This window comes from Pseudochaenichthys georgianus, chromosome 1 (assembly GCF_902827115.2).
Source record: "Pseudochaenichthys georgianus chromosome 1, fPseGeo1.2, whole genome shotgun sequence".
NCBI classification, from domain to species: Eukaryota; Metazoa; Chordata; class Actinopteri; order Perciformes; family Channichthyidae; genus Pseudochaenichthys; species Pseudochaenichthys georgianus.
In genome coordinates this window covers 18,206,446-18,227,460 of record NC_047503.1, presented here as the reverse complement: position 1 = coordinate 18,227,460, position 21,015 = coordinate 18,206,446, and the positions used below count along the sequence as shown (strand labels likewise).

At 42.1% G+C, this 21,015-nt stretch overlaps 1 protein-coding gene across 1 annotated transcript in view; it reads right to left on the bottom strand.

The window, feature by feature from the left end:
• gcgrb (glucagon receptor b) overlaps positions 1-2,759 on the bottom strand; it is a 102,414-nt gene extending 99,655 nt beyond the window's left edge. The window contains exon 1 of the mRNA XM_034076505.2: positions 2,470-2,759. The gene's annotated coding sequence lies outside the window, so the exon portion shown is untranslated. The remainder of the gene's footprint in view (positions 1-2,469) is intronic.
• Positions 2,760-21,015: the final 18,256 nt, after the last annotated feature.

Genomic DNA, 21,015 nt, shown 5'->3' with positions numbered 1-21,015 from the left:
GGTCAAATCGATCACTTTCTTTAAACAATGCCCCCCACAGGTTCCACCCACAGCTCTTGTGATTGAGACTTGTCCGCTCTTCACAACAACCCTCCATCTCTGTTTGCTTATTTAAAAAAGACTTTAACCATTGAAACCTCAAGCTTTCTGACATAGTTTCAGGAGGAAGAGGATAATATAAAAAGACATTAGCTAATTTCGTCCAAACCAACGTCCAAGACCAAAGTCTGTTAATCAATATCTGTCCTTTGTAAATGTGCGCCTACCCATCCTGACCAAATCAAATCCCTGGCCATCATACCATTACAAAAGAGTGGTCTGATGTCTGAGAAACCAGGGAGACCTCAGGCAGGACAACTTAGGATATTACTTGTAGGAGATGGGGGGGTGAAAGGACGCAGAGGGAGAGGAAGGGCTCTGAAGCAAGTACAAGAACACATTTGGGGCAGTTCTTGCAAACCAGGTGTACCGGTGCACAATCTGCAAATGAAGACGGATGGGATGATAAATTGTTCTTAGGACAGGCTTCAATCACATCAGTATCTCTCATCCCATTTTAAATCAATTTTCATGAGAGTCCAGGTCAGCTTCTCCAAGGACAAACCTGTCAGTGAGGTGCAGAGAGTCAAGGCATCAGCCCCATTTTTTTATAAATGTACTTAATGCACCACCATGGCATGTGTACATTTTTACATATGGTTGAAAGTACTTTTATTCATTATTAATCTGCTAATTGTTTCCTTGATTAATAGTTTCCTACATCCCTACCTGTTCAGATTGCATTAATTATTTTGTCCAATATATTCCATTTATGTCATGTAATGAAGCTTAGCGCAAGTTCAGGCAGGAAGATCTATCACTCCGTATTGCACGTCATGGCAATACTCACTCCCTTTTATGTCATGTATTACAAAGAGGCAAATTAGCACATTTGCAAATCTAGAACCCGTGAATACTTTCTACACATTTTTGATTGAAGAAATTACTAAAACATTAGATTGATAATTAATATATTTTCAAAATAAATGTTCTGTAAAATAATGTATTGATTCACCGACTAATGGTGCAGCGTTCTGATCACAGAACAATAATTGGATGGATCTGGATGTAATAAGATGTTCCTTATTACAGCATCTGCACACAATTAGACCCTTATAGGGATATAACATTGATTTGTGTCTGATGTGGCCTCTTCAGGCTTCTGTAAACTAACTGATGATCACCACAGGGCCACTCTCAGCCCCTGAGGGCATATTACAGGGACCCTGGTTGCAGCTGCAATTAGGCTGCAATAACTCTTCTGTGCAGATGTCAAATGTAAGTATCTAAACAACCGGCAGTGATTGTCTAATGTCTTCGGATTCTATGATTACCCAGCACAGTATGGCGTGTCTTTACGCGGTGATAACAAGACATTTAGGGTAAATGAAAGGAAATTGTGTTAGTGGAGGTAACAAACCATTTTCATACAGTTTCTGAATGTGTGTTGTGTGCAGCAGTCACAACTTAAATCGAACTTAAAAGCATATTTACACACATCATGTAACCAGCTTTATGCAGCACTTCATATCACACAGCCCAAACCAAAAGAAGCCAATATCAATAATAATTTGCATATTAATGACTTTCATGAAAACATAAGCCATAGAGAGAGAGGACGAGGAAAAGAGAAGAGAATGACTACTAAACTTTTCATAAATACATTTAAAGGGATCATGCCGGTATGCCTTTACATTTGCCATGAGCAGATAAGATTTAACATCTAATACAATATCCATGGATTCATATTCTGTCTTATGCCTTTCTTACACTTTCAAAAACGACTTCCCTGTCCTGGACACTAACAAACAAAAATACAAAATGTACATAACAAACACAGTACAACGTGTATAGATTTAGTTTTTTGTCTAGCTCCACAAAGCAAATAGTAACAATAAAATACAATACAATATCATAGAAAAGGTTCCCAAAAAGAAACAGTAAAGGAATATTCCAGCATGTTTAAGAAAGAGTAAACAGAGAACCAGCATAAACTGCATCATTTATATATTATGCAATGGCAGGTGATTTAAATGGTGAATGATGTACATGTTATGGATCACCATGGTAGAAAGAGAACAAGCAGATAATGATAACAGAACCTGGCTTGCTGTTCAAATACAAATAAGACAAGTTGCCTGTTGACAGAGGAAACGTTTTTTCCTCTTTCTTTTAATCTAAATTCGTTAATTCCCTCATCTAACACACACATATATACACACACACACACACACACACACGCACACAAACCAACGCTTCTAGAACACCTCCAAAAGTTTCAGAACAAAATGTCGTTTGGACCACAAGGAGGGAGAAAAAGGAAATAAACTCGTATAGGCTGCATCATTCGACACACAAGCTACTTAAAGCTTTGATAGAATAGGTAGAGTTAAGATGAACACAGCAAACATTAACAAAAATAGTTTTTACCTAAGCGTCTAGACCTCCTCGTGCGCCCCTGGCACCACCACACCGCGCGCTGCTCATCTCCCGGCCCGGCCCATCACCGCAGGTACTGTCCGGAGAGCACAGCACATCACCGTGTCCGAAAGTGGAGATTTAAAAAATAACTCTGACGTTCAAAATAGAAAATAGAAAGAAAAACTGGACTTTTGAGTTCTCAACTTTTCACTTTGTCCTGTTAGGCTTCAGTCCAGGCTGCCTTCTCTCAGTACATTCATATACACCACTTTCCTAATAGAAATCTCGCTTCTGTTTCAGTGGACTGCAGTGTGTCCGACTGAGCGAGGCTGAACGGTTCGCTGATGGGGCTCTGCGCTCCAGATTTTCGTCAAACTAGTCAGGATATCCAGGGTACTTCCGGTGAAGAGTTTCAAAATAAAACAAAAAAATATGTATTTCAAGGTTCATGGATGAGTAACCATAAGCACACAAATGACAATGTTTATAAGCCATCTTTGTAATTTAAGGTCTTACATTTTAAAACTCCTATAGCAAAAGAGTACCATATTGTGTACATTTGTTTTTTAAAGCAGCAGATGAAGGCCTGCAAACAATTGGAACATTTATTGGATAGTAAATCCAAAAATGTAGTCATGCTAACCTACGAGAATATTTAATCAGCGTAAAATGCATGAAATACAACCTGGCCTATAAGCAAACCTAGATAAAACGTTTTTATTGATACTACAATATTTACTGTTATAATTGTCAGAGTATGAGTTTGACTTATTTTTAATCTGCTCTTATGAATTTAAGGAACTGCTTGTGTTTTAATGTAATTTATTGTGAGTCTGTCATGGGCGTACATTTGTAGGTATTTGATAATCTCCTTATAAGACAAGGTTCAAGGTTCAAGGTCCTTTATTGTCAAACTAACATAGCTACAATAAAGAACCTTGAACCTTGAACCTTGTCTTATACAGAGATGATCAAATACCTACAAATGTATATCATTATGTGATGACACACAATAAGGGTTTTCTTTCATCTGTAAAATCTACACAATGTGCCTGGACATAATACATGCTGGTTTAAAGTTAAGGTGTGTTTGTTTCATTGAATCGATCACCATCATTGAGGCATTGTTATTGTTACAGTGAATGTTTTAATGAATGAGTGCAACAGTTAGGCATATAAAACAGCTACAGTAGTATGAAGTTGGCTTGGAAGAAGAGGATGGTTAATCTGTTACAAGGCTGCATTAATTCACTCTTACGGTTGTCAGGTTTTCTTTCCTTTCTGTAAAAGTCATACAATGAAGGTGGATCTAAAGTTAGAACAATTGCATCTCATCTGTTATATATGAATGAAAGTCATTGTTCGCTCATTGATAGATTCTAAAGAACAATACATCGAACTGCATGTAATAATCATGTTTATTAGTGCCATTGTAGTTTTGTGCCTTTATTTTTGAAATACCATTCAATACACTTCCGGTAAGTGTTTTCCTGAATGTCGGCAGCTTTATCCAGGTTGGTTCCTGGCTGGTCTTTCTAATTGAATGATCCTTAAGTCATTGAATATATTTTTATTTTCTGACAGAAGGACTTTAGGTAGTGATTGTAGTGGAGGCTTTTATTTAAGATATGCTAGATAGAAATAGTGTCTCCCCATAGTGTCTGCACTGGGAAAAGATGCAACAGTAGGATTGCAGGGGGGTGTTGAAAGGTTACACTAAAAGGTGTGGGCAGCATTCAACAGGAAGATACTTCTGAAGCATGAAAGCAAAGTGAAAGCTGCTTCAGAATTCTGATCAGTCTGCCCCTCTGTCCCTACCCCCGGGCCCATTTATTTCTGAGGATGTTTCCCGACCTACCATTTTCCACCTGTACACCACTTTATCTGCTCTGTGTCCTTCTGCATTTGGGTCCTCAGTCCTATCGAAATGACACCATGAGGAACATGCTGATGAAGCAATGAGACTCGTGAGAGAAACGATAGTGGAGACTCTGATTGTTATCTCCTCTCTGACACCAGTCCCATGACTTCCAGCCCTTAAGACTTGTTGCATCATATCATAGGATGCTCAGCCACAAGAAAAGGGAAAACTAGGCAACGTGAAGTTCCCTGGTGCCAAGTTTACAGTGAAATCAGTCATACAGAACCTGCCATTTTTGTAAACAAAATATTAAAACAAATATAATTCACATTATACCAATGTTCTTGCAAATTAAATCTCAGCTGACTTTGTTAGCGTTTTGTTTAGTGTTATTTCCATTTCCATTTGTAGTCATACATGATTTACACTTGTGGACTTAAAGACAGGAATTACATTTAAAAAATGTTTAAAAGGGTATTTGAGTGACATAACTCATTTCCATATGTCTTGGCTGTAGTCAGTTTTAATTTTGATGAAGGAGTTGAGTTCTAAAGTGTCCCTGTCGGACAATCATTTACATGTGTATGCTACTCTACAATAATAACAAGACAATGTGGTTCATCATTTTCAGAGAGACTTCATTCAGGGTCAGTGCCCATTCATTAGCAGCATAATCTCGCTTATTTCACGAAGTGAAGGTTATGAAGAGTGAACCCAATTGCAAAACAAAATTAAAACTGCGGTCACAGACGTGCACGCAGTTGTGGGCGGGCCTTCGCGTCCGAGCGCCTGTAGGGGAGGGTCGCTGGTCGTCCCGGCGTCAAGCAGATGCGCGCGTGTCCTCCGAAATGAGCCGTTCGTAATTGCTCAAACGTTCGTGTCCCGGACTGCATCTTCCCCATAATACTCGGGCATGCATGTGAGTGGTGGAGGAGGGGGTGGTGGAGATGCAGGGCCTTCAGCAGGGCCTTCAGCAAACTCCAACAATTCTGCAGCAAGCTGCTCCCTGACAGTCTTCTGGGTGTGAGGCTTTGTCCTGCTGCATCTAACAAATGTGGAAAAACAAAGAGATTAGATTAATTCACTGGCTTATACTTATAGGATAATATTGGACTATAAATGAAATATTACACCAAATAAATAAGTAAACACATGTATATTCATTCACTGGCCATTCATTTAGAAAATGTAACTCCAAAAAGACAAGTAACACTATTTAGCATTTTGGCTAATCATTCCTGTTGGCTAAGCTAACACTGTGATGCAGTTCCACCAAACACAAAAGTAATATATAAAAAGGATAATATTGGACTATAAATAAATAATATTACACCAAATAAATAAGTAAACACATGTATATATTCATTCACTGGCCATTCATTTAGAAAATGTAACTCCAAAAAGACAAGTAAAACTATTTAGCATTTTGCCTAATCATTCCTGTAGCTTCTTGGCTAAGCTAGCACTGTGACGCAGTTCCACCAAACACATAAGTAATATATAAAAACAGAGAGATTACATACCTTTCCCGTGGTGGAAGTTCAACATCCGAGTCACTACTGCCCGGATCCAGGTCTGGCTGGAGGAGATCTTCATCATCCGACGAAGAGTCATTTGGTATGATCAAAGCCCCGCTATCGTCAGCTAGCATCTCTAGCACCTGCTCGCCTCGGTGGTGAAGCTCTCCCTTCTGGCTGCGTAATGCGAAATGGAGCGGGCGTAGTTTATACTACGCGGGATCATATATTTGGAACCCATTGGTCGATTTGGGTGATTGACACCTTTTCTGAACCGTTGGAGCCAATAGAATCGAGTGACAGCTAGTAAGTCCCGCTAAACACTTACGTCAAGTAGAGAGAGGTTTGCGTAAACAGCACGTGAGACAGCATTAGCTCGGGACTGCAAAACTTTATACCTACTCTGCTGCCATGAATGTAATGATAGATTATCAGGAACAATTCTAAAGTGACTAAGAGACATTGGATTAACCTTAAGCAGCGTTTTTATTCCCTTGAACAAGAGCTTTGATCACAAAACAGCAACGGTAAGACATACTTATTGTTATGGTTTTGAAAACTTTTTTTTTTTTTTCTTCTCTGTTCTGGCTGATAGCTCAGTGAGTTTGTGTCCTACAGTGATGATACTTATAACAAAAATAATCTGTGGAGTATCAGCTTTCAGATGATATGTAGTTTGTGCAGAAAACATTAAGTTGTAAAGGTCGTTTTTGCTAGTTAGCACCGGAAGTAGCATCTGCCCGTTTTAGCTAAGGGCTAATGCTAACGCTTCTTGTGAGACTTTTGTTTTGTTTCGGTAAAAATAGTTCTTATCGTCAGTTAGCTGAGATTCTTCTCTTTAATCTGGTATAACACATTAATAGGTTTTTAAATATTAAGATGCTCTGAGACACAGTGTTGTGGAAAAAAAAAACAGGGTCCCCGCCGGGTTAACAGGTTAACCGTGGCGTGCGGTGCAGTGGGTTGTGCAGACGTTCTGCCCTTGACTGTTTGTTTACTCAATAAACGCATCTCCTCTTGATATTAGGCCATGTATGTTCCATAGCAGTGGAGTTTGCTTTTTGTTGTTGTGTTTATTGATCAAAAAGCAAACCTTCAATACAGCTGTTATGTGGTCAAGGTAAGTAAAGTAATAATTTAAGCTGTGTATTGGTTAATATTAGCGTATGACTTAAAATGAAAACACAACAGCATTTCACAAAACGCTACAGCATTTCACAAAACGCCGCAGCATTTCAGAAAACACCACAGCATTTCACATTGGACGGAAAGGGTATTCCGTAGGGAGAACACTTCTTGTTTATGATTGGACAGAGCCAGCCAGACAGCACTGCTGTGATTGGTTGTTTTTGCTGCCAGTGAAGAAATGACGCTTCGTGATTGGTCAACGTCCGACAGCGCAATATGTCCCAACCGGTCCCTCCCAACACATCAGCCGTTAGCACACACTCAGAGCTCACAGCTCCTCATATCTGTTCAGAAACTGGACAAAAGTTAAATATGTACAAACCACAGATGGCGAATACAGTCGCTGCTTTATTTATGTCTGTATGACGTTGTTGTGAGTGTGGACGGAGCAGCTACAGGTTAGTTTAGCCTGATGGATCCGATTCCATTCTGAAAACACGCATTTTAAAAGCTTTTCGCCTGCCGTCTTGTCTGCAGACTTGTCAAAGCATTAATTCATTCATGGTTTTTACTAACCGTTATCAGTATTAGTTACTTCGGCATCACTTTGAAACGTGTATTACAATTAAATCACTGTCAAATATGTTCATTTTGTTGTAGTTGGTATCTCCTATAGGATTTACATGGAGATACTTCCCGCCCCCTCTCCAGCGCGTCTTGTTTGAATGACAGGAGCAAACACAGCTGACAGCCGCGGTGAAACTCAAGCGATTAGAGCGATGCGAATATTGGGTAAGGCAAGGCAAGTTTATTTATAGAGCACTTTTCAACTCAAGGCAATTCAAAGTGCTTTACAAAAAAAAAAAATGAAAGACATTAAGCATTAAAAAAGAAAAGCTAATCAAATAAATATTAAGGAAAAATACATGGATAAAAGTTACAGTGCAGTCTAAAATATAAATAGTTCAATTAAACATTACAAGAAAAAGTACATGGATAAAAGTTACAGTGCAGTTTAAGATATGAATAGTTCAATTAAAAGCAGCGACAAAAAGAAAAGTCTTCAGCCTGGATTTAAAAGTCAGAGTTTCAGCGGACCTGCAGGTTTCTGGGAGTTTGTTCCAGATATTTGGAGCATAATAACTGAACGCTGCTTCTCCATGTTTAGTTCTGACTCTGGGGACAGAAAGCTGACCAGTCCCTGAAGACCTGAGAGATCTGGATGGTTCATAGTTTAGCATGAGGTCAGTAATGTATTTTGGGCCTAAACCATTCAGTGCTTTATAAACCAGCAGCAGTATTTTGAAATCTATTCTTTGACACACAGGAAGCCAGTGTAAAGACTTCAGAACAGGAGTGATGTGATCCACTTTCTTAGTGTTAGTGAGGACTCGAGCAGCGGCGTTCTGAATCAGCTGCAGCTTTCTAATAGATTTTTTAGTGAGACCTGTGAAGACACCATTGCAGTAGTCGAGTCTACTGAAGATAAAGGCATGGACAAGTTTTTCCAAATCCTGCTGTGACATTAGTCTTTTAATCCTAGATATGTTCTTTAGGTGATAGTAGGCTGATTTAGTAACTGGGTAGTCTACCATAGTATTTACATGGAGATAAGCCCCTTAAAAACCATGAATTAATAAAGCATTAATTCTGTGTTTACTCCTGTGACGCTGGAGAGGGGGCGGGCCGGATCTCCATGTAAATCCTATCGGAATCGGATCGATCAGGCTAAACTAACCTATAGCTGCTCCGTCCACGCTCACAACAACATCATACAGACATAAATAAAGCAGCGACTGTATTCACCATGACATAGACAGTCTGTGTTTTGCATATCTTTAACTTTTGTCCAGTTTCTGAACAGATATGAGGAGCTGTGAGCTCTGAGTGTGTGCTAACAGCTAACGGCTGATGTCTTGGTCCAATCACGAAGTCATTTCTTGATTGGCAGCAAAAACAACCAATCACAGCAGTGCTTCTCTGGCTGGCTCTGTCCACAAACAATATCACAAACAATAAGTGTTCTCCCTAAGGAATACCCTTTCCGTCCAATGTGAAATGCTGCAGTGTTTTGTGAAATGCTGCGGTGTTTTGTGAAATGCTGTGGCGTTTTGTGAAATGCTGTGGTGTTTTGTGAAATGCTGCGGCGTTTTGTGAAATGCTGTTGTGTTTTCTGAAATGCTGTGGCGATTTGTGAAATGCTGTGGCGTTTTGTGAAATGCTGTTGTGTTTTGTGAAATGCTGTTGTGTTTTGTGAAATTCTGTTGTGTTTTGTGAAATGCTGTGGTTTCTTGCACTTCAGGGCCACCGTACAATAGAGATGTTTTTATTTTAAAGTAAATTGAGATGGAACATAGTAAAAACATGTAAATTCTAATGTCCGCCTAAAAAAAAAACATTACTTATAGTGAAAACCACCCTTGAATGATGAGTTTAGTAGACTAAAAGCTTTAGGAATCCAAACTATAACATATAATAAGTACCCTGTATCAAGATTGATGCAAAACAAGTGAAATCTGACCTTTTTAAGAGAGGTTTAGAAAAATAAAGTCCACCTCACCTATGGGTAATTTGGGAACCATCAGTTCCATTTGAACGTTTTCACTGTACAAATCATTGTATTACTTTGTATTATCACTATAGGTATTCATTCCATCCAAATACAACTGTTGTGAAAAAATAAATAAAATAAAAATAAAACATACTCTGTTATCGTCTTAGGCCCCACGGACCCGTAATCGCGTCATTTTCAGGAAACAACGTCTAAGGAAGCTTAATATTTAATAAACTATGAATATTTTATATCCATAGAACGGGAAAAAAAACTAATTTAACTGATCTTTTTCATTTATTTTTTCACAAAAAACACACAATGCTAACAGTGAGCCTCTGAATTAGCCCCGAGCGAAAAATGCTAACCTATTACTGCACCGAAAATCACTCGTAGCTCCCTTATTACTTATCCTAGCTCCACATCCAACACATTGTTTATGACCGCAAGGAGACACATAATCTAACGGTGCCCACCTCAACACTAAAAGATACAAACTAGCGAGGTTACCAACAAAAACGTACATCAAAACAAGTGGCGCTAGGTATTAGCATTAGCACTGCACACACCCACCGCGTGTTCCAATGAAAAGCATACATATATATAAATAAAGTATAAAGTATAGGTCAACACATTTCAGTATAACACACCAATTGCGATATTACTCACGTTTGACCGTGGAGCAGGGTTTCTATGTACCGAGAAGTGGGTAGTTTAATGAGTCTGTTGACGACAAAACCTCCGCGCACACAGACAGCCAAGGCAAGCTACCTGAATTAAGTCTCTCCCTAAACCGGAAATACCGGAAATGTGACATCCGGTTTGTCATTCACAATAAAGTTTTTCAAAATAAAGGTACATTTAATATTGACGTATCAAATTGATTCAAATGTCTTACACAACACATGTATCGAGACAATAAATGAACTGTTTATATAGTCGATCAACACTGTGTATGTTACTCATTACAGGATAATCACATGGCACTAAATCAGACCGGCTGTTCTCCTCTGTTTACATCCTGCTGGTTTAAATTATGTGTTCTATAGGCTCTGTGCACAAGATTGAGTTGAGTAGTGAGCCATTCGTTTTTTTTTCGTGGTGAGATGTCTGCTGAGAGGTCATTGTATACCTCGCTGACTTTGAGGACATCTGGGTCTGGCAGCTCCCCCGCACGGCCTTGTAACGTGTACTCCTTTGAACACAGCTACATACAATTACTTAGGACAATATATATTACCTTACACCGTCAGCAACTGTAAACTGCTTTGGCATAGTGGAAATGAACACCATGTCACTCACTCTGCCTGGTTTCACACACTATTAATTACACAAAAGAATTGTCAATTTAATTGAAAAGGTCGTTGATGCAATATACTAAATCAGCTCTTGGCACAAAGGAAATACTCATTAAATCATGGATTGGCTGTGAACACATACTGTTATATTGTATTGCATAGAAAGATGTGTTACTGTTGTGCTTGTAGTGGATATACTGTTTGTAGTCGTAGATAGAAAAACAAAGATGGAAAACATTTCACCATAGGCTACATTGTTTAGGAGTTTTATATGTATTGGGTGTTTATGGTTAATGTGGGAAATTAATAAGCAGAGCTGTTGCTGGTAAATTTGTGTGCCATCATAATAGTAATGTGTATACAGCGTTTCGTGAATATCTGGAAAACTATATGCGAGTAGTTTGGAGTCATTTGAGACATGTAAATCGTCAAAAATGGTACATTCTCTGTTAGCTTACGTTCGCCCCGATTGAGCTAGCAACTATTTTATGAATAACACAGATTTTTCAAAATGGCCGACTTTCTGGGGGGCGGGGCTAATGGAAGCTATTTTGAAATATGTCCGCAATTCCATCAGTAATGTCTGTGGCAAGATTGGGGTAGTTTGGAGAAACTATATGTGACTATCGCACAATAGGGGGCGCTACTGAGCTGGTGTACAAAAATGTAAAACATTTTTGTACAGTCTGGAAAAAGACGTGGGTTGTGACGTGTGTTCCAAGTTTTGCGTCCGAAAGTCATTTTAGCGATTTTGTGGCATTTAAATCGTCAAAATTGGTACATGTTCCGTTAGCTTACGAGCTCCCCGTTTGAGAAGTCGACTATTCATTCGCAATTTAGCATCACATTGGATATGGGCTGATCTTGTCCTGGTTTGAAATTTTTCCGATCATTTTCCTAGGACAAGTATGCAAAAATGTGCTTAAAATGGACATATTTCAAAATGGCCGACTTCATGGGGGGCGGAGATAATGGAAGCCATTTTGAAATATGTCCGCATTTTCATGAGGAATCTCTGTGCCAAGTTTCGGGTAGTTCGAAGAAACTATATTTGACTACCGCACAATAGGGGGCGCTACTGAGACATATTTGCTAAAACGTCCGATTTTTTTCTACAGTCTGGAAAAGCTTGTGGGCTGTGACATGCGTTCCGAATTTAAAGGCCGTAACTCATTTTCTCCCCTACTTATGGCTCGGTACATTTTTTAACCCTTCGATTTCGAGAAAAAACTGAATAGGACACGCCCACATTTTTCATTGGTTGCGACCCTTTAAATCTCAGTTTATACTCACCCTGCCAGTATGTGTATGACAATATATATTTTTTTAGTCCATCGGTTCTTGAGATATAAATTAGTTGTGTTTTTGGCGCCCCCTATTGTTCGAAATGAACATTGTGTGTTGTGCCTATTCCCCAAGACACACTGAACCTATCCACCGAAATCTGTGATATTTGAATACATTTTGGATGAATTGTGAGCATTTATGTGTAGGCCACACCCTTTTGCTAATACGTTTTGATTGATGTCGGCCACATTTTTCCACACCTCGTGCTCATTTTGTACGGTAATGTGTCTGCACTAAGTTTGGTTTGGAAAATCAAGAAATTGGAATTTAAGTTAATATTTCAATGTTTTTCACATTATGCTAATTTAAAAAAAATCAAAGTAGGCGGAGCTTCGGGATATGTGAGGATAATATGTAGAGCTGCTCCACCCGGATAAGTGTGCAAAATGTCAGGTCCGTCAGACTTACGCTGCGACTTTGTAAATTTTTCGAAACACTGAATTTACACAGGTGGCGCTAGAGAGCAAGTTGAAAAATGTTCTCCCATCGAATCCAGAATGTTAACATTTTCACCGGTCCTGGCGGCGTTGCCAAATGTCGCTACATGAATAGTGTCGTAACCCCCTCAAAAACAGGTCGAAAGTGCAGAACCGGTAACAGAAGAATAATAATACTGACGATTTCAATAGGTCTTTGCACTACGTGCTCAGGCCCTAATTATAAAGTCAAATGTAGGCTTCAAGCAGCTGCAGTGCCTTTTACAGTAGGCTATATGTGACAATTGGGACTGGGCAAACAAATTAACATTATGTAATTCCTTGGAAATTACATATTGCAAATTTGCACCTCTTCCTGTGTGACAGGCACGTGCACACAGACATCAAAGTGGGCTTGAGCCCCTGCCCTTTTTCTTCCTCCAGAGAAAGTGCCCTTTTCCCCCCCTTTTTAATTTTTTTAATAAATGAAGATATATCTACTGCTGTTTGCGCACAGTTTCCCTTTCCAAAAATATATTGATTGAATACAAAATAAAAATATCAGGTCAGGAGATTAGACTGTGAAGTTCCGATGCTCTCTCTACCCCTATATTTGTGTTTCTTGTACTGATTTTATCTTCATTTGCTTATTGGATCGAGTCTTTTTTATTGACCCATTGGATCAAGACTTTTGATTGGTCCATAGGAATTAACTAATTTGATTTTCCTATTGGAATCCCGTCATTTGATTGGCCTACTCGATCCACATTATAAGAGGCCCATTTGATTGATCCATTTGCACTTAGCAGGTTAACCTCATCAACATTATATGGGTTCAGCTCAATGTCAATGTAAGAACTGGCAGACTGTGAAGCTTTTGCACTTTAGTGGAATGCTGTTCACGTGACCAAGCATTGTTTATCATGAATGAGAAACATATTTTGTCATGGTTTAGGAATGTTTATAAGCACAAATCTTGTAAGTAAATGTGTCACGATCACAGGTACAGATCAGAACCCAATAGCACGACTCAGATACAACCAGTATAGTAATGTTCAGTTTATTCCAGGTCAAGGACAGGCAGAGTCAAAACCAGTAAATCCGTCAGACAGGCAGGCAGGAATCGAAAACTGGGCAGGACAAAACTCGGGACTAGAGCACAACACTCACTGGAGAGCTTGGCGGAAACGACAAGACAATCTGGCAAAGGACAACTGATAATGAGGTGGTGTAAATACTGTGGAGTGATGAGGGAATGAGTAACAGGTGAGGGGAAGGGCTGAGGAGACCAGGTGAGCGAAATGAGCTCATTACAATGGCCTGGAGGAAAGCGGGATCTGAAATGACAGGAGAGTTTAGATGAGGCATCAAACAAACAATAATAGAAGTGTCTAACTTGTGACATAACCCCCCCCCTCTATGGACGGCTCCTGACGTCCTACGAGGTTGATCGGGAAGGGCCTGGTGAAAGTCAGTAATGAGAGATGGGTCATAGATACTGCGAGCGGGCACCCATGACCGCTCTTCAGGACCATAACCCTCCCAGTGTACCAGGTACTGCAACCCTCTACCACGTCGCCGGGACTTGATGAGGCGACGGACAGTGTAAATAGTCTCCCCGTCGATAGTCCGGGGTGGTGGTGGGGGTGTAGAGGGGGGCTGAAGAGGGCTCACATTAACTGGTTTGATCTTGGACACGTGGAAGGTAGGATGAATCCTCATAGAAGGGGGCAGACGCAGGCGGACAGCTGCAGGATTGATAATCCTAGCTATGGGAAATGGGCCTACAAATCGGGGAGACAACTTATTTGACTCAACTCTGAGAGGGAGATCCCGTGTGGAGAGCCAGACACGTTGCCCTGGGGAGTACTGTGGAGCTGGCTTGCGACGGCGATTGGCGGTCCGTTGATAACGGTCGGAAGAGCGCAGGAGCGCGGAGCGGGCCTTTAACCACATGCGTCGACATCGGCTTACAAAAGCCTGTGCAGATGGGACGCTGGCCTCCCGTTCCTGTGCTGGGAAAAGGGGCGGCTGGTTTCCGCGGGAGCATTGGAATGGAGAAAGACCAGTAGCAGAACTAGGAAGGGTGTTGTGGGCATACTCAACCCATAGAAGCTGTTTCGACCAGGAGGAGGGAGTGGAGGAAGCTAGGCAGCGTAAGCCTGCAAAACTCGGACCAAAAACGAGAAGTAAATTGTGGTCCCCGATCAGACACAACGTCACTGGGGAGACCATGCAGCCTGAACACATGTTGTAGCATGATTTCAGCCGTTTCCTTGGCAGTAGGTAATTTGGTTAATGGAATAAGCCGGGCAGACTTGGAAAACCGGTCTATGACTGTGAGTATGACTGTGTTACCGTCTGAGGGTGGTAGTCCGGTGACAAAATCCAAGGCGATGTGGGACCAGGGACGATGAGGGATAGGCAAGGGATGAAGAAGACCGGAGGGAGCTTGGCGTGAGGTCTTATTTTGGGAGCAGACTAGGCAAGCATCAATGAATTCCTTGGCATCCTTCTCCATGGAAGACCACCAAAATCGCTGTCGAATCAGGGCTAGGGACCGTCTCACTCCTGAGTGACAAGCCAGGCGAGAGTTATGACCCCACTGGAGAACCTGGGTACGGAGAGTGGCAGGAACAAACAGACGGTTAACAGGACAGGCACTTGGGGCTGGGTGTTCAGCATGAGAGCGCTTGACCTTATCCTCCACCTCCCAGGTCACCAGACCAATGACACATGTAGAAGCGATGATATTCTCAGAATGAGATGGATAGCTCTCTGGCTGGAACTGGCGAGACAGGGCGTCAGGTTTGATGTTCTTAGAACCAGGTCTGTATGAAAGAGAAAAATCAAAGCGTGTGAAAAACAGAGCCCACCTGGCTTGACGAGAGTTCAGCCGCTTAGCTGAACGGATGTACTCCACATTTTTGTGATCTGTCCAGACCACAAAAGGCTGCTCTGCTCCCTCCAACCAGTGTCTCCATTCTTCCAGGGCAAGTTTCACTGCCAACAGTTCTCGATTTCTAATGTCGTAATTTCTTTCTGCTGGAGACAGCTTCCGGGAGAAGAAGGCACACTGGTGCATCTTCTGATCCTCGGCCGACCATTGAGAAAGAACTGCCCCAACTCCAGTGTCCGACGCATCTACCTCTACAGTAAACTGCCGAGTAGAGTCTGGAAAAATCTAAATGGGAGCAGAGGTGAAGCGTGACTTTAACTCACCAAAAGCCCCTTCGGCCACCGAGGACCACCGCAAGGGAATGTTCTGAGAGGTGAGAGCTGTGAGAGGAGTTGCCACCAAACTGTAGTTTCGAATAAACCTCCGGTAGAAGTTGGCAAAACCCAGAAAGCGTTGGAGCTCCTTGCGTGTTGAAGGGCGTGGCCAGTCAGTGACCGCCTTGGTCTTTTCAGGATCCATCTTGATGTTTCCGGTGGAGACCACAAATCCCAGGAAAGGGACTTCTGTGGTGTGGAACACGCACTTCTCGGCCTTGACAAAGGGGTGGTTCTCCAAGAGCCTCTGGAGGACTAGGCAAACATGGACCACATGCTCCTGTTTAGACTTGGAAAAAATCAAAATGTCATCCAGGTATACAAATACACAGATATTGAGAAGATCCCGCAGAACATCATTCACCAACCCCTGGAAGACTGCAGGTGCATTGGTGAGTCCAAAAGGCATGACTAAATACTCATAATGTCCACTAGGAGTGTTAAATCCCATCTTCCACTCGTCCCCCTCCCTGATTCTCACCAAATGGTACGCATTACGTAGGTCCAGCTTGGTAAAAATAGTAGCGCCTTGTAACAGTTCAAATGCTGAGGAAACAAGTGGAAGGGGGTACCTGTTCTTGACAGTGATGTTATTGAGTCCTCTGTAGTCAATGCATGGGCGCAGAATCTTATCCTTCTTACCCACGAAGAAAAAACCTGCACCAGCAGGAGATGAAGGCCGGATAAGCCCTGCATCCAAAGAGTCATTGATATACTTCTCCATTGACTTAGTTTCAGGAGCCGATAAAGAAAAAAGTCGACCTCTAGGAGGAGAAGTACCAGGTAACAGGTCAATAGGACAGTCATTAGCACGATGAGGCGGGAGTGAGGTGGCCCGAACTTTGTTAAAGGCCTCTTTAAAGACCCCGTGAAGTGTGCGCCTGTGCATGATCTGTTATGCTAATACATATAGTAATGACCAAAATTGTCCATTGAAACCCATATCAAAAGATTTTGGAATAGCAACTAATTTGATGAGTTTTGAATTTGCTGCCGTGAAATCCGCAGTTGACCTCCGCCTTCGTGGGCGTGGCTTGCGAGCTACTGCGTGACGTCACAAGATGGTCGCCTCCGAAGTGTTTACATTCATCACAGTGTATTGTTTCTCTGTTTCAAAGTCGAATTTATCAAAGTTTTTGAGCGAGTATTTTACTGGAAAGTGTGTCGGAGTCGACTGGAAGTGATTGCCAATCGAGAAAACCTGACAATGGAGGCGACAGTGAAGAAAAAGGGAGGAAAAACACACGGGAAGCGATGCATTGCCGCTGGCTGTAGTAATGTCAAGTCTGCCGAAGTGGCGATGTTTCTGTTCCCAAAAGATGAAGGTGAGTCTGGCTGGTGTCATTGTTTCGTAGATTGTTCATGACAAATAAAGGTCACTGGTCGATTCGAGAGAGAGAGAGAAAGAGAGACTGAGAGAGTTACAGGGTTGTTGTTAGCATCTAGTGCTAGCTCGGAGCTAACGGAGATTAGCTGTTTCAAGAGGGAGAGTCCTCTCCTGTTGGACTGAGAGAGATAATGTCAGCTCAGGGAGGTAAAGGACTCTGAGTGATTAGATTGTAAACTGTAAAATGTTTTTTGATTATTGAAATATATGTTTGATATGAGTGTTGAGAGCTGTATCCATAAATCTCTTAATGTTGCCCTCAAAGTGCACCAGATTGATGCCTTTAACTTCAATTTAAAGAAAAACATCTTCCCGGGTGAGGGTATGAGGTCATCACAAATAAAACAGGTTCACATGGATAGGATACTAGATAAGTGTGCACACTCATTATGTACATTACACATTTTTCTTGGATTTGTTAACACTATAGTCCCTAATATATTTGTAGAAAGGCAGGAAATGGAATTAAATCGAGAAAAACTGTCAAAATCAATCATTTCTCTCACACTTGTATCACTTTTCAAAGTCTCCGCCATGTTTACAATCACAACTGGGCCCATCTTGTGACGTCACCGCCGCTATCGTCTGCAACTTCCGGTAGGCTCAGACGGCCGTTATTATTATTATTTTTAATTTTTCATAATTAATTAATCAATAATTAAAATTATTTTAGCCATGAACAGGCACAATGATATGTAAGGAATGAAACTGCCATTTCATTTTGGCGCAAAAAAATGCACTTCACTGGCACTTTAAGGTCCCAGTAATCCTTGGGAACACCGGAAAGGTCTTCACACTCAGAGATCCTCGGCTGACTGGAATCAATTGAGGAACTAGATCTTAAGCAGACAGCATGACAATGAGCACTCCACTCCCTAATAGTCCCTGAAGCCCAATCTATATGAGGATTATGCCTCCTTAACCAAGGAAACCCCAAAATGACAGGCTGATGTGGTGCATGGATAAGGTGAAAAGAGAGTGTTTCGCTGTGATTACCTGACATGCTCATTTGAACGGTGTGTCACTCTGCAGAGAAGACGACCATCTAGAGCTGTAGCATTGATGGGCTTCTCCAAAGCCTCCCGACCAAGTCCCATTTGAAAGGCCAGTGTTATGTCCAAAAGACTGGCATCAGCACCAGAGTCAATAAGAACTGCCACAGTGTGCATTTTCCCCAAGCAGCTCAGCTGAGCATGGGTTAGGGGTCGAGAGGGCATTTCTAAATTCATCATACGGCTCACCAGCGCCCTCTGGATGACTGGTGAGCCCTGTCTTTTACAGGACAAGAGAAGGCAAGATGACCCTCATGGCCGCAGTAAAGACAGCAGTTGTCCCGCAGGCGGCGCTGTCGTTCTGCCTCGGAGAGCCGGGTCCGCCCCAGCTACATTGGTTCAGACGAGTTAGAAAATCCTCCTCTCACCTGTTCAGTAGCATGCGCTGACGGGAGAGGCGGAGCCTGAGGGGCGACGGAGAAAACCCTCTCTCTCCTCCGCTCCCGCAGACGGCAGTCAATGCGGATGGAGAGAGCCACCAGCTCATCTAAATCAGCAGGAAGGTCCCTAGCTGCCAGCTCGTCTTTAAGGCGATCCGACAGACCGTTGTAGAAGGCATCGAGAAGTGAAGAAGCATTCCAGTTACTCTCGGCGGCTATGGTACGAAACTCGATGGAGTAATCGGACACAGATCTCCCTCCTTGCACCAGGTTAAACAGTCCCCGAGCTACCTCTCTTCCGGGTGTAGCGTGATCAAAAACTTTACGCAGTTCATCGGAGAATACGCTTACAGACGAGCAGGCAGAGGATTGTCTTTCCCATTCGGCGGTACCCCAGTCTTTAGCTTTGCCCGTGAGAAGAGAGACAATATACGCCACCCGGGATCTTTCTGTTGGGAAGGCGGAAGGCTGAAGCTCGAAGGCGAGGGAACATTGGACCAGGAATGGTCTGCACGAACCTGGAGCTCTAGAGTAGCGTTACGGAGGAGGCAGGCGTGCATCCGATGCCGGAGGACTCTGGATTCGAACAGCGGAAGCTGGAGTTAGTTCCGGGCCATGGACCGTTGCAGGACGGGTCTGAAGATGATCACGGAGATTCACAAAGATCCGTTCGAAACGAGCGGCCATCTCCTGCATCGCTTCAGCCATGAAGGTAAGCTGCTGCTCGTGGCGTTGTAACACGATATCGTGCGAAGGCGGTTCTGTCGCTGAGTCGGCTGGATTCATGTTTGGCCAGATTGTACTGTCACGATCACAGGTACAGATCAGAACCCAATAGCACGACTCAGATACAACCAGTATAGTAATGTTCAGTTTATTCCAGGTCAAGGACAGGCAGAGTCAAAACCAGTAAATCCGTCAGACAGGCAGGCAGGAATCGAAAACTGGGCAGGACAAAACTCGGGACTAGAGCACAACACTCACTGGAGAGCTTGGCGGAAACGACAAGACAATCTGGCAAAGGACAACTGATAATGAGGTGGTGTAAATACTGTGGAGTGATGAGGGAATGAGTAACAGGTGAGGGGAAGGGCTGAGGAGACCAGGTGAGGGAAATGAGCTGATTACAAGGGCCTGGAGGAAAGCGGGATCTGAAATGACAGGAGAGTTTAGATGAGGCATCAAACAAACAATAATAGAAGTGTCTAACTTGTGACGAAATGTACAAATGTGCAAACATACACAAACATGTATACTTTTAGAGTCCATTTATACGTTTCATTCTGTGTAATGCATCTACTCAGTGTGATTGATACACTGTGATTCAAGCTGTGCTTGAATCACAGGATCCATCTCAGTTCCAGAGAGAGTTCAAAGCTGGAAGAAACAAACTGAAAATGTCTACACATTTGTCTGTCATCTGACAATAGTTTATTGAATTAGCAAATAACAAAAAATCATTTAGGCCTCTCTCTTTCCCATGCACACACACACACACATACACACACACGCACGCACGCACGCACACACACACACACACACACACACACACACACACACACACACACACACACACACACACACACACACACACACACACACACACACACACATGAACCCCAAATCACCACACACACAGTTTAAATATAAAAAATAATGTTCTTATGATTGACTTCACGAGTCTCGATGAGGAGACAAACAAAAGGACCATTGAAATCTGAGCTGAATTCCATGGAAAAAGGCAACTTTTTTTCCATCTGAAAATCATATCAAGTTTTTCTTATTCCCTGAAGTGATCACTGCAAAGCTATCTGAGTCATTCGATGCTCCTGCTGCAAAATAAACTGACAGCTCTGATCTGAGGTTCATAAAGATATATCTGGGCAATTAACTGGTAAACATTGTGCAGATGGCAGATCTTCAGAATAATAGGACTCTTTGTTACCATCTGCTCAATTTGTTTGATTTATTCTTAATTTCCCTCACCAGTTGTGATGAAGCTTCCTTCAATATTCATCTGTTTGCAGTGGTGTTGGACGTGGGGGTACTTATTTGCAGTGTAACGCCGTTATTTTTGGCAGTAACTAGTACTCGCATTACTTTTTAAATTCAGTAACTCAGTTACCGTTACTACATGGTGCGTTACTCCGTTACTGCGTTAGTTTTTTTATATAGTCAACAGCCAGGCGAACAGAGATGAGAACTCTACTTAAGTACAGTACTTGAGTAAATGTACTTAAATACTTCCTGTGTCACATGCGGAGACGGGCTGTGGGCGTGTTTGTGTTGTTTACTAACAAGACTATCATGGTGGCGGCGGAGCTCAAGTCTAGTTTTCATTCATA